Raw genomic sequence first — 14110 nt, forward strand, 5'->3', positions numbered from 1 at the left:
TATAAAAACACCGAAGATCAATTGGGTTATGCAAAGGAGGCCTATTTACAAATAAATGCTGCAGCGAGAGAGGCTTGGAAAAAGTTACGCAATTCCAATCGTACAAAAAATCTAGTAGAAGTTAAACAGGGACCGAATGAACCTTATCTAGAATTTTTGTCTTGATTAATGGAGACTGCAGACTGCCTAGTACAAGATGAGAATGCAAGGAAGAGTATAGTTAGACACATAGCCTATGAAAATGCCAACGCCGCCTGTCAGGCGGCTATCAGACCCCATAGGAATAAGGGAGGAATCACGGACTTTATTTCACTGTGTGCTGATATTGGACCCTCCCATGTACAAGGCCTTACTTTAGCCGCCGCTCCTCAAGGAAAGACTGTTACTGAGTCTCTAAAATATAGAGGTCAGCGGCATTCTCGGGATGCTAGACCCCCAGGGCGATGCTTTTCTTGTGGACAATTAGGACATTGGATGACGCAATGCCCACGCCAGGCCAGGCAAAAGAGAGAAAAATCACCTGGCACATGTCCACACTGTGGTAAAGGGAAGCACTGGGCTAAAGATTGCAAGTCAGCAACAAATCGCAATGGCCGCCCGTATTTGGGAAACTGGAGAAGGGGCCAGCCCCTGGCCCCGCAAAACTATGGGGCAGTCCCTCCCTCTTCTCGGCCACAAGTGCATCTTCTAACAACCCCCAAGATCAGTCTCCGGCCTCCTCCGTGCCACCCCAGGAAGTGCAGGATTGGACCTCTGTTCCTCCACCTGCTCAGTATTGACCCCAGAGATGGGGACACAAGCTCTCCCCACGGGGGTCTTCGGCCCCCTTCCCCCGGGAGTGGCTGGATTGCTGTTAGGGCGAAGTAGCTCAGCCCTTAAAGGGATACAGATTACACCTAGCAAAATTGACCAGGATTTTACTGGAGAAATCAAAGTTATGGCCTCTGCCCCGAAACACGTGGTATAGATCCCAGCCGGTCAAAAATTAGCACAATTAATACTTGTGCCTTTACCTCCCGGGGAGACTGCTAATTCCCCATGTGGACAGAGAGGATTTAGATCTTCTGATATCTATTGGGTACAAAGCATAAAACAAGAGAGGCCTGAGATGACTATATTTATACAAGAAAAGCCCTTTAAAGGAATATTAGACACTGGAGCAGATGTGTCTGTGATATCTAAAAAACATTGGCCAGCTCAATGGCCCCTGACAACCCCTATGACTTCCCTACAGGGGGTTGGGCAAGCAACTGACCCACAGCAGAGCAGTGCGATCCTTGTTTGGAGAGATGAGGAAGGGCACTCTGGTCATTTTCAGCCATTTGTCTTGGATCATCTGCCAATTAATTTATGGGGTCGTGATATCATGGAAAAAATGGGAGTGTATATGTTTAGTCCTAGTGCTGCGGTCACTAAGCAGTTACTTGATCAAGGCCTCCTCCCCTTTAGGGGACTAGGCCGAGCAACACAGGGGGAGCTAGAGCCACTCCAACCCCAGTCTCACCCTAGGAGACAAGGATTAGGGTATCCCTTGACGGGAGCTGTCATTTGCCCTCCCCCTCATGCTGATCCCATAAATTGGCTCTCTGAACAACCGGTATGGGTTGAACAGTGGCCTCTTTCTCTAGAAAAGATCATTGCAGTTCAGCAGCTGGTACAGGAACAGCTGGACTTGGGACATGTGGCCCCTTCTAACTCTCCATGGAATTCTCCAATTTTTGTTATAAAGAAAAAGTCAGGTAAATGGAGGCTGTTACAGGATTTGAGAAAGGTTAACGCGACAATGGAACTGATGGGGGCCCTACAGCCTGGCTTGCCTTCACCCATGGCAATCCCAAAGGATACTTATAAGATTATTATAGATTTGAAGGATTGTTTCTATACTATACCCCTGGCGCCTCAAGACTGTAAGCGCTTTGCCTTCAGCGTCCCCTCTGTTAATTTTAAAGAACCCATGAAGCGATATCACTGGCTTGTGCTCCCACAGGGCATGGCAAATAGCCCAACTTTATGTCAAAGTTTTGTAGCTAGAGCCATTTCTTCCACTCGTGAAAAATTTTCTTCTGTTTATATTGTTCATTATATGGATGACATCTTGTTGGCTTGTTCTGACCCTATCGTCGTATGACAAGCCTTTGGACAACTAAAGCAAGATCTGAGCCTCTTTGGCCTTATAATAGCAGCTGAAAAGGTTCAGGAACACCCCCCTTTTACATATCTAGGCCATATATTAGGCCCACACTATTTTAAAAGCCAAAAAATACAATTAAAAACTTCACACTTAAGAACTCTTCATGATTTTCAGCAATTCTTAGGAGATATAAATTGGCTTCGGCCTTATCTAAAGCTCTCTACAGGAGAGTTAAAACCCCTTTTTGATCTCTTAAAAGGAGATACCAACCCTACATCCTTGCGTGAATTAAATCCTGACGCCAGGAGGGCCATCCAAATTGTAGAAAAGGCAATTTCCCAGCAACAAGTGACCTATTGTGACTATTCTAAATCATGGGGAGTTTATATTTTAGCTACTTCTCACTCCCCAACTGCTGTATTGTGGCAGGATGGCCCACTTTTATGGCTTTATCTACCATCAACACCTGGCAAAGTGCTGACCCCCTACTACGAATTGGTAGCTAATTTGATACATATGTGCCGAGTGGATTCCCGTAAATATTTAGGTCAGGAACCTCATTTTATCTGTGTCCCATATAATCTACAACAACAAGATTGGCTATTCGCCCATTGCGATTCTTGGGCCATTGCTTGGGCCAATTATACGGGGAAAATTTTGCATCACTACCCGTCTAACAAACTTCTCCAATTTGCTGCGTGTCATAAGTTTCTATTTCCTTCCATAGTACAGGCCTCGCCTTTATCTTCTGCTGCTTTGGTATTTACAGATGGATTCTCTAATGGAAAGGCTGCTTTGACCATTAATGGGAAAACTCAATCTTGGGTTACGGGTTTTTCCTCCGCCCAAGAGGTGGAATTAGAGGCTGTTTTACAAGCACTCGTCCTGTTACAAGACGAGCCCTTTAACTTATACTCAGACAGTCAATATGTAATTGTGCTCTTCAAGTCATAGAAACTGTTCCCTTTATTGGAACTACTAACTCCAATATTCAGACCCAATTTCGCCAAGTACAAACTTTGCTTTGTTCTCGCAACCACCCCTGTTTTTTTGGCTTTGTTCGAGCTCACACTAATCTTCCTGGCCCTTTAAGTGAGGGCAATGCAGTTACTGACTCCGCCACCAGAGTTTACTTAACTCAGGTTGAACTTGCTAAGCAGTCACATGCCATCCATCATCAAAACAGTCGAGCCTTGCGCCGACAGTTTAAATTATCTAGAGAAGCAGCACGACAAATAGTTAAGACTTGCTCCAACTGTGTCCCTTTTTCAGCAGCCCCCCATTTAGGCATAAATCCACGAGGACTGCTTTCTAATCACATTTGGCAGATGGATGTCACACATGTTCCATCATTTGGCCGATTAAAATATGTTCATGTTACTGTAGATACTTATTCTAATTTTATCTTGGCCACCCCCCTTGCTGGGGAAGCCACTAAACATTGTATCTCTCACTGCATTCGATGCTTTGCTGAGATGGGGATTCCCTCGCAAATAAAAACAGATAATGGCCCTGGCTATGCAAGCCGAGCATTTCAATCCTTCTGCCATTCCTATAATATCACTCATATTACAGGCATTCCTTACAATCCTCAAGGTCAAGGCATCGTGGAGAGAGCTAATGGATTATTAAAACATCAAATTGCTAAAATACAGAAAGGAGAGTCATATCCCGCTACCCCTGTGAATATACTTAATCATGCTTTATTTGTTTTAAATTTTTTGAATTTGGATTCAAATAATTTATCTGCTGCTCAGCGATTCTGGGAAAGAAGAGCGCAGCGTCCTTTTGCCTTAGTAAAATGGAAGGATCCCCTAACTGGTGCTTGGCATGGACCCGATCCTGTTCTAACCTGGGGTCGAGGGCATGTATGTGTTTTTTCACAAGGAGAAAATGACGCCCGCTGGCTGCCTGAACGCTGCGTTCGGATCGTGGAGAGTGACAGTGGCCATCCAAGCAGCGATTCACTGGGCCTACACCCCCAACCCTCCAGTGGTGCATCCTGCGACGTGGGAAGGACCTGAGTTATTTGTGCATGTCAATCGGGACTGCTACTGATCCACTTGTTCCACACATTCATATGAGCTGTGTTTCTCCTCCTTTTACTATTATGTAGGGACCTTTTAACATATTTATTGACTCTACACAATTTAATATGTGACATTATTTTGTCTTTACCAGCCCTCTTCTTAATAACCTTTTTTGTAAAAGATGCCCAGGTGAAAAGCAAAGGCCTCCAGAGGTAAGTAGAAGTCGGCCGACCCCCTTGTATGTCTGCGTTTTATTTTATTTTATTTTATTTTATTTTATTTTTGTTTGTTTGTTTGAAAAGGTGCACTGTGGGCCTAAAACAGAGGCCTGGGTGGTCAAGGGACGCCTTGACCCCCCTCCCCTTCTGAGTTTCTTATCGATAACAAGGCATACCTGAGAGTCCCACCAGCAAGACATGTCTAAATCTAAAAATAACTGTTTGGTGAAAACATTCATTTGAGCTCATGTTTTTTGTGTTAAGTGTATCTGATTGAGTCCAATTTTCTTGTTATATGTCAATGTCTGATTATTTAAAAGTCTCCGTTTCAATGTCTTGTTCATGTTACATATTTTTTCTTGTCCAGTTTTGTCTTTAAAATTGGTACCATTTCTAAGTATGGATCCTTATGGTTTTTCTGTGCGTACTCAAGCACACATCCTTGTTATTTATTTGAACATTTCTGGGCCTAGCATGGCCGCTCCCCCATGTCTGCAGTTGTGACAAGCCCTGGAAAAATAAATTCCAGCTAAGTTGCCTTGCAAAAAGTTTTGTTTTGAACCTGGTTCTCACCTGTAAGAGTAAAATTGGCAAAACTCTCTTGACACAAACTTCTGGAAAACGAACAGCCAATATTAATTTTGCGCACTTTATGATCTTTGAGTATGAATGTGTGTGAATGAGTGAGTGAACATGTTCAAGGTTAAATTGTCAGCATGCTGTATAAAACAATGGTTGAACTCATTTGAAACAAAGGCAATTGGGTAAATCTAAGTCTAAACTTCAAGAAAATTATTATGCTTGAATGTTTCCTATGTCTTAAAAGTATTATTGCATTGTTTTAAAGAAAAACTGGTAAAAAGTATTTTTCTAAAGATCCTGAAATCTGCATTTTAAAAAATCTGGTATTGCAATACATACAGCTGTTTACATTGTAAACATTGTATCCTGTTCAGCACAGAGGTGTTAGGGAATTTGGGATTTATTACTTTAAGTTAAAGTTTGGAAACATGTATTAGAAATTTAAATGTAAAATTGTTCATTAACGTCAGAAATTTTGCCTGTCCTTTCTTGCAAACTGACACTAGAAATCTGATGGTAAAATGTGGATAATGTGATTAGTATTTTAAAGGAATGCTTAAAGGTTTATCTCCATGCTATTGGGTGTATTTTAAAAAAGGAGAGGAAACTAAGTCCAGACTTAGACTTTTGGTGCACTGATGTCTATAGTTCTTGAATTAGGGAAAAACTGTTATTTGAGTTTAAACTGTTGTTGGAGTTCTAGACAGTAATCTAAACTGCAAAAGAGCCCTTTTTTCTAAAAGGCAAGAGGAGTGCCTTGAGCCTTAGAGGGCCTGGAGGCAAAGGGAATTCCTTTAGCCTTAAAGGTTTTTCAAATGCAAATAAAGACCAAAGTGTTAAGAGTTTAAGTTAAAAAGTGTAAAAGTTTTAAAGAAAATTAGAAATGATTTCTGAACAAAATTTAAAAGTAAAGTTGTCCTAAAGCTTTGTTTCAAAAAAAGAAACAAGGAAAATTAGGACTACCAAAATGGTTGCTTAATTGCTATTTCAGCTTACTCTTGTAAGTTATTTTATAGCAATCTCCAGAAGGCCCATGGAGAAGGACAGCAGATCCTCATTCAGATGTAAGTTTGGCCCTCACCAAGTTCCAGGTAAGATCATGCTTAGAGACTATTTCTGAATTGACCACCTTGTTGCTTCTAATTGGAGTAAAGTGGCCTTTTGTAGGACTCATTGATCTGAAAGCCACAGTTTTGAGCCTGCCCGGGCAAAGCAAAGTCCCTGTGAGACTGTGGTGTCTAATCTGCCAGCAGGATGCTGGGACAGAGTTGCTTTGGAGCTCGAAGTGGCAGAGTGCTAGCTCTGAGCTGAAAAGCTGGGGGGAAGCACTCAAGCACCAAGCTCGGGACTCACAGTGGCAGGGTGCTAGCCTTGAGCTGGAGAGCTGAGAGACAGCGCCCAGACCCTGAGTTCAAATCCAGCAACCAACAAAGTGAAATGCCAATGGGATGTTTATCCCTGTGTGGAGAGACACTACTGGGACAGGAAAGCCTCTGCTTGGATGGCAGAGATGGTGTCAGATCTTAGAGTCACTTGTGCTTGGCCATTCAAATTAATCAGAGCCGGGAGGTCATAGAATAGTTTGTAAGCATGCCTTACTAATGCCCGTGCCTTTCATAACTGGGCAGGAACTTGTCAATCTTCTGTGATAGTGGGTAGTTTAAAGTCCTAATTGAGCGAATTTTTTTATTTTTGACACCAGCCACAAATTCAGGAAAAGTTTGTGGATCTGAGGCTTGTGTCTCTATTAATCTGTTTAGATCTGACAACTGAAGCATTGTTAAGGTTGCAGAAATTTAGTTCCCCAGACAATCAAGAAAAAGCCTTTGCAAATGGGTGCTAGGTAGGCTGCGCTGTTGTGGCCAAGGATGGTTTGTGCAGTTGTTGAATGTCAAGTATGATTTCTAGTTTGGAGTAGATTGTTGTTCCTGGTGTCTAATCCTTGCAACCCCTTGATAAAACAGGCTGGGCTTCTTAAGGTCCCTGGTCAAGCGTGGAGACGGCGCCCCTGAGTCAGCTTGAAGAAGTCATGGAAGTTGAATCTCCGCCCATCAAATCCCCGTTGGACCAAGGGACCAAAGTCATTTTTGGAAAATGTGACAGGATAAATTAGGGGTATAGAAAAGAGTAAAAATTGCACTTGTGTTTCTTTTAAAATAAAAAACGGGGACATGTTGGGAGCCAGAGTGGAATCAAACTGTACCTTGACTTGCATCAGACGATGGCTATATTGTCTTATTGCTTTCTGGCCCTATTCTATGTAAATGACCTGAGAATTACCATATGAATGTAACACCTGGAGGTTCCCTGGGAGAGGAGGAGGGAAGAAGGGGGAGGGGAAAATAAACGCGGCAGTCTCGGCAGTCTTTGCCTGGACTGCGGACATCCCGGACCCGGTGTGTCTGTCTCTCTTCTTTTTCTTCCTAGTCCTTGTCCCCTATTTCAGGAACCCCAATCTGCGAACCCTGGTTTGCTGCCGGTTGGCCCCGGCAACCTGGTATATAGTATATATGTTTACTTGTTTATTTGAAATAGGGAAGGGAAGTGGGGAAAACAAGATGAATGGGAGGAGGTGTGGGAGGGAAAAGGGGATAAAAACATGAGATGGGGTGTCAAGGTTCAGAAGTAATGCATCTACTACCCGATGGATGTAACTGTAACCCCTCCATATGTTACCCCGAGAATAAAATACAATTAAAAATAAAAATAAATAAAACAAGAAAAATGTAGGAATGCTTTCTTGAGGAAGACACAAAAATCATTAATGAACCACAAAGAAATCAGTCACTTAACTCTCTGCGCTGAATTCTTCCAGCAGTGAGGACATGGCTGAGTGGCAGAGCACTGGGTATCCAAAACAAAACAAAACAAAAATCTTCTGTACCTCAAACATCTCTTCTATGTAAAAACTTGTGAATACTTATGCATCTTCTTACTTTCTTTCTTGAACATCTGTTCAGATTCTCCATCATCACTGTCATCACCACACCCATCATCTCACTGCCATTATCCCTACCCCTTACCCCTCACCATCACTATCATTACCACCATCAACACACAAACACACACACACACACACACTCCACCACCACCACCCCCATCACCACCATCACCATCACCATCAGCAACAGCATTCCTTCAAGGCTACACTTTGAGAAAGTACAGGCCTTGGCTAAGTCAACTCTATTCTCAAAAAATTACGTTCACGCAGCATCTGATAAATGACAGATTGGCTTTACTTTTAGAAATATCACTGGTACATATTTACAATGGATTTGTACAAGGTCTAGAAGTAAGAAACAAGCTGTGCTGTTTACTCTGACTTATCCCAAGGCCTGTGACCCTAGAACAAACCCATTCCACTCTGTAACATGTTCTTCCAATATCAAGTGAATCTCATTCTTAAGAGGCTATTTTATTTTATTTTTGGATATTTGGCTAAGGTGAGCTCTTGATCAGAAAAATATGTTGTTTTCAATAAAGAAGTGTGATGTACAATGGAATCACCTAGTCAGCCAGCAGCTTTTGACCTCATAGGTTTCTTTTATTTCAGTCCCCCCCCTCCATTTTGTCATCACTGAGATCTGAACCCAGGGCCTCACATTTATTTGACTCGCTTGCTTAACTGACACTCTCTCACTGAAGTCATATCCAGACTGGCTTTTTGCTTGTTAATTGGGAATGGAGTGTCACACATTTTTCTGCTCAGACTGCTTCAAATCTATATCCTCCAGATCTCAGACAGCTGAATAGCTAGGGTTACAGTTATGAGCCACTAGTGTCTGGCACCACTTGCTTGTTTTGGCATCTCCTGATTATTATTGCCTTAGTGAAGTATGACAGGATTGTAAATGGAATATTTCCAACTCTCACCACATTTACAATATCCAGCATGTTTTTTTCCTTCCTTCCTTCCTTCTTTCCTTCCTTCCTTCTTTCCTTCCTTCCTTCCTTCCTTCCTTCCTTTCTTCCTTCCTTCCTTCCTTCTTTTCTTCCCCCTTTCTCTCTCTCTTTCTTTCTTTCTCTCTATTATTTAATACATTTCCATTAGTTAGACCCATTCTTTTTTTTACTTTGAAACTGTTGCATTTAAAATGTTTGTGATATAGATTAATGAACACAGTAGTGGGGAAAAAAGTAGTTTTATGGAGATTTACTCATTGAATTGAGCTTTTGCATTCTTGCAGCTAATTCCTGTCCAAAATGCTAATGGAATTTTTATTCTACTTTCTCGGATCACCTGAGTACAGGTGACAGGGTTCATGACACATTCCACCACCAACTTTCCATCTTTCAGTTTTCTTGTTATTGTGCTTTCCTTCCCATCCCATGTCTGATGCTGAACCAAAGCACCGTCGGTGAAGTTACAGACCGTCTGTGTTTTCCTTCCATCAGCTGCAGTTTCTTCAAACTGCTGTCCCTGGCCGCAAGAAAACTGTGTGGTCTTCAGAGTGCTCTCAGTTTTGATGTTGACCTTGTTGCCATCGCAAGAGATGATGCAGTTGGATCCGCCCATGGCACTCATATTTTGGAGAGCTAGTCCCACTCCTGTTTCCTTCAGGTACTCGTCAAAGCCTTGGCTGTCCACCAGTCACAGTCTTCCTTTTGATTGCTTCAGCGTGGCCACGGTGGGCACGGTGGGTGGAGGTGCCCGGTGAGCCGAGAGGGTAGGGTGCAGGGAGCGTGCCTCATTCTTTTTAATGCTCTAATGATTCCACATTTAGCCAGTGGAAGCTCTTTGAGCTGAAGCCTGTCACCTTTTAACATGGTAGCATTAGTTCTGGAGCATTTCCTTACTCTGGAATGAGATGTCAAGATTCACCTTGAACTCTTCCCGCCCAGAGAGAGACTCTGCTATTCAGAAAGAGCCTTAGTTCCTGCTAATAGAAAATGCTGTCTAGGATTCTGATTATAAAAGCAATGCATGTTTGTCATAGAAAAAGCTGCCAGACAAAGGAAATACAAAGACAAAAAATTGAAACCACATCATTGTCTATCATCTAACCACAGAAGCATTCATGCACTTACTTCCAGAGTTTTAAGCATGTATTTATAAATGAATCGTTTAAATTTAAATTATGGGTAGATACTCCATATTTGGTACTGTGCCCTGCTTTTATCAATATCATGAGCTTCTCTCCATGTGAATAAAGCACTCTTTGAATTAATCATTGTAATGGTTGTATTATTGACACTATGTCTTAAAGTATTTTAATCTTTCTCAGAGCATAATATGCATCTATTTCAATTAAAGCCAGTCCACAGCTACGAAGCTGCAGCCTAAATCTCCAAGAAGTTGAATAGCAAATAATAATGCTTTGGAATGGATTCATCTCTTGAAGACAGAAACTTCCATAAAGATTTTATTCCACATTTATCATATGTCAGTTGCTGGCAGGGAGTGGGACATTTTTGCTTTGGGTTTTTTTTTTTTGGCCAGTCGTGGGCTTAAGCTCACAGCCTGAGCACTGTCCTTGGTCTTTCTCAAGGATAGAGCTCTAACTCTTGAGCCTCAGCACCACTTCTGGCTTTTTGTATGTATGTGGTACTGAGGAATTGAACCCAGGTCTTGGTGCCTGCTAGGCAAGCACTCTACCACTAGGCTAAACCCCCAGCCTGGCCCTTTGGTTTTTTAAAAGACATCCACTGATAACAAAGCACCATGAGTTTTGTTGTAAGTGTTCCATAGGTGGAACTATTTTTTTTAAATACAATTAACCAACAAATAGAGATTGCCCTTCTAATTCTTCCTTTCCATATATGTGGCCATGGAAATGCTATTTCACCACTCTGTAAGGTGCTTATTTTATAAGAATACAGAATATTGGTATGACAATTGAGCTGTGAAGTGTTTATTACAGGGGTTGGCATTCAGTAAGGGCTTGGTAATTGCTAACTTATTAGAATTAATAACTTAATCTGCAGGGTAGAATGATGAGTAGGATTTGAAATAACATTAATGGAAGAATAGGATTTAGGTTCGTGATGAGGCAAGGGGGTATTCTGGAAGAGAGAAAAAGAGCAGAGTTCAGAACATATTGCTCTATGGAGCAAATCTATTAAACTGGAGTAGCCATGTGTACTGGGATGATTCAGTACAATAGCTAAATATAAGCTTTTCTATCTTCCATTCTTCTTTGTACACATACAAGCCTCATCCACGTTCTGACTTGAATTAAGACAACAGAGGTAGTTGTTGTAGGAAAGAGTTGAAAATTTGCCACAGGAAAGCGAAAGTCTGAGGCTGGATGTTAGTAGTTCCTAATGAGATTTCTTACAGCTTTGAAACCATTTTAGCATCCACTAAATTGTAAAACCTCCCTACTCCCATGTCCCCTTCCAGATCTGATCACTGATGATCAAACACATGCACCGGTCCCTTCTGTCTGTGTGACTATAGCAAACCACTTAAGCCCTGAGGCCCACCGTCCTGAACCTTCAGAACAAGAATCACAACAATGTTGCCTATGCTATAGAATGTCATTGTGAGAATAACATAGAATGTCATCTCTGTCACACCTGTCACCATGCTCTCTCTCTCTCTTGCTCTTTCTCTCTCTCTATAAAACAAAACTGAAATTTATGTAGGATACTACATACTACACACTTGAGGTTGTAAACCCTTCCAAATTTCAGCATTCAGTTTCTTACTATCACCATGATTCCTTACTAATGTGTGATCTAAACTATCTAAGATATAGTCAATGAGGAAACTTTTCATATTGGCAAAGAATTGCACTTAGGTACTGGGAGCTCACTTCTGTCACCCTTGCTGTACAGGAGACTGAGATCAGAAGGATATTGATTTGAAGGCAGCCCAAGAAGAAAAGAATATGAGGTTCCATCTCTAAAATAGGCTGGGAGTGTTGCCTATTGGTAGAGTTCTTGCCTAGCATGTACAAATCCCTGGGTTCAATTCCTTGTTACCACATATACAGAAAAAGTGGGAAATGGTACTGTGGCTTAAGAGGTACAGCACTAGCCTTGAGAAAACCCAAGGATAGTGTCTAGGCCCTGAGTTCAAGCCCCAAGACTGGCAAAACAGCAAGCTAAAGCTGAGCTGGAAGCAAGATTCAAGTGGTATAGTGCCAGCTGAATGAACAAGCAAACCGAGAGAGTGCAGTGTTGTCAGATATAACCCCTATACTGGCAAAAAAAAATTCACCTCTGTCTATTCCCACCATAGGCATCCGGGCAATGCATCCATCAATTCTTTCAACAAAGGAAGACCCTTGAGGACCAGTGCAGAGCCTGGAAGGTCCTAGACATTCATGTTGCCTGTGATAATAGTTTTGGAGTTGAAAGTCAGAAGTGTAGCATGTTTCATAGTAACAGTGCTTTCTAAGAAGTGGAAAATGATATTCCACATAAGAATTAAGGACACTGAGAAGGCATATCTCCCAGGCAGCCTCAAAGGGGAGAGGGGCATTTGATGGCATTGTTTGGAAACATGCTCTCTGGATTAGGATGTCATAAGTAAGTGAGTGCATGGCTCTATCTTATGTTTGGAGATCTGTCATCCTGGAAGAGAATACTGACTCAGTGACAAGCCAACAATGAACATTTTAGTTCTGGATCCCCCAAAATTTATTTCAGGAAGGGTCCTTCAAAAATGTCCTGGGCTTGGGGACAGGGTTGATGAGATAGTGTACAGAATGCTTCTGGAATAATATACTAACTCCAGACAAATTATACCAACTCTCCTGGGACTAGCTGTGGAGTTCTGTCATAGTCATCAATGAGCACTTACTTCCACAAGAATAAAAGAAAAATGTGGACGTGACAGAGACAGGATGAGGAAGAGATAGAAACACTACCACCTGATTGGCCTCCTTCCCTCATTCACTGAACGTATAACCTTGTGTGCCCTTCACATGTTCAAACACTGGGCTTGCTAGGTGAACCAGGTTTGTGTCAAAGTACTCTTCTTGGGACACAGTGACTCAGAGACACAGTATTAATATACTTGGAATTTTTATTACTTACCCCCAAAGCATCCTGAGAGAAAATGAGAGTATTTTTAAGTTTAGTATGTGATTATCTAATGTTAGTTTTCTATAAGGAAACAAATTAACACCATCATAGTATAAGAAGTAGAAGCAAGCTGGGTGTGGTGGCTCACTCCTGTAATCCTAGCTACTCAGGAGGCTGAGATCTGAAGAAGAAGGTTCAAAGTCAGCCCAGGCACAAAAAGACCTGAGACTCTTATCTCCAATTAACCTGTAGAAAATTGGAAGTGGGGCTTGGCTCAAGTGTAGGGTGGTAGCCTTGAGCTGAAGAGCTCAGGGACAGTGCCCAGGCTGGGTTAAAGCCCTATGACCCACCAAAAAAACAAACAAACAAAAAAACAACCCCCCCCCAAAAAAAACAACAACAACAAAAAACGAAGAAGAAGTAGAGGCATCAGGTAAGTTCCTCACTGGCATTCTTTTGTTATTTTTTTTTGAATTAGATATTTTGGAATTTATTTATAGGCCGGGTAATAAGTTACTCTGATTAATACATATCAAAAGGTTTTCAGGTGCATTTTTCTTTGTCTTGCTATTCAATACACTAAGTCAGGAATGTAGGTTAAAAAAAGGTTATAATTTGCAGCCTCCTTCAGTCTATTTCAAATTCAGCTTGTCTGCTAGGTCATTTTTACAGAAACTGAGCTTTTAATACAAGCAGAGGTCTTTTTCTGTTTTAAAATCTCCCAATTAAAAAAATAAATTTTTTGGTTAGCTTGCCAATTTTATAGGTGAAAAACATGAAGAGAGTAGATAAACTAAACCACAAAGTACACAAAATACAAAAAGATGCAATACATGCCACTTTTTCCATTTATATTCAGTGGAAGTTTTTTCAAGTAGCTGAACCTTCATTAAAGAAAACAAAACAAAACAAAAACTATATATGAAAAAGTGAAGTACCTTCCAGTTCCAGCTTGCAAGAGTTTCTTGTGTGAAGTTCAAGAACAAACCTGTCATGAGCTACAGAACAGTACTACAGTACAGGAATAAGGGCTGCATGCTAAGATTTCTTACATACTGATGGTATATTTTAAATGACACATTTTCTCTACCATCTGACAGGTAAAATGAGTATTTCCTTATAAATTGTTCTTGTAAGAAATTTATTTTATTAATTAGCACACATATAGAGAGGTA

The 14110-nt window shown here is 41.4% G+C and overlaps 1 pseudogene; it reads right to left on the minus strand.

The window, feature by feature from the left end:
• Nucleotides 1-9114: 9114 nt before the first annotated feature.
• On the minus strand, nucleotides 9115-9501 carry LOC150055136 (putative fatty acid-binding protein 5-like protein 3 pseudogene; annotated as a pseudogene).
• Nucleotides 9502-14110: the final 4609 nt, after the last annotated feature.

The sequence above is a fragment of the Megascapheus bottae genome, chromosome 14 (genome assembly GCF_031878675.1).
Source record: "Megascapheus bottae isolate mThoBot1 chromosome 14, mThoBot2.hap1, whole genome shotgun sequence".
Classification (NCBI taxonomy): Eukaryota; Metazoa; Chordata; class Mammalia; order Rodentia; family Geomyidae; genus Megascapheus; species Megascapheus bottae.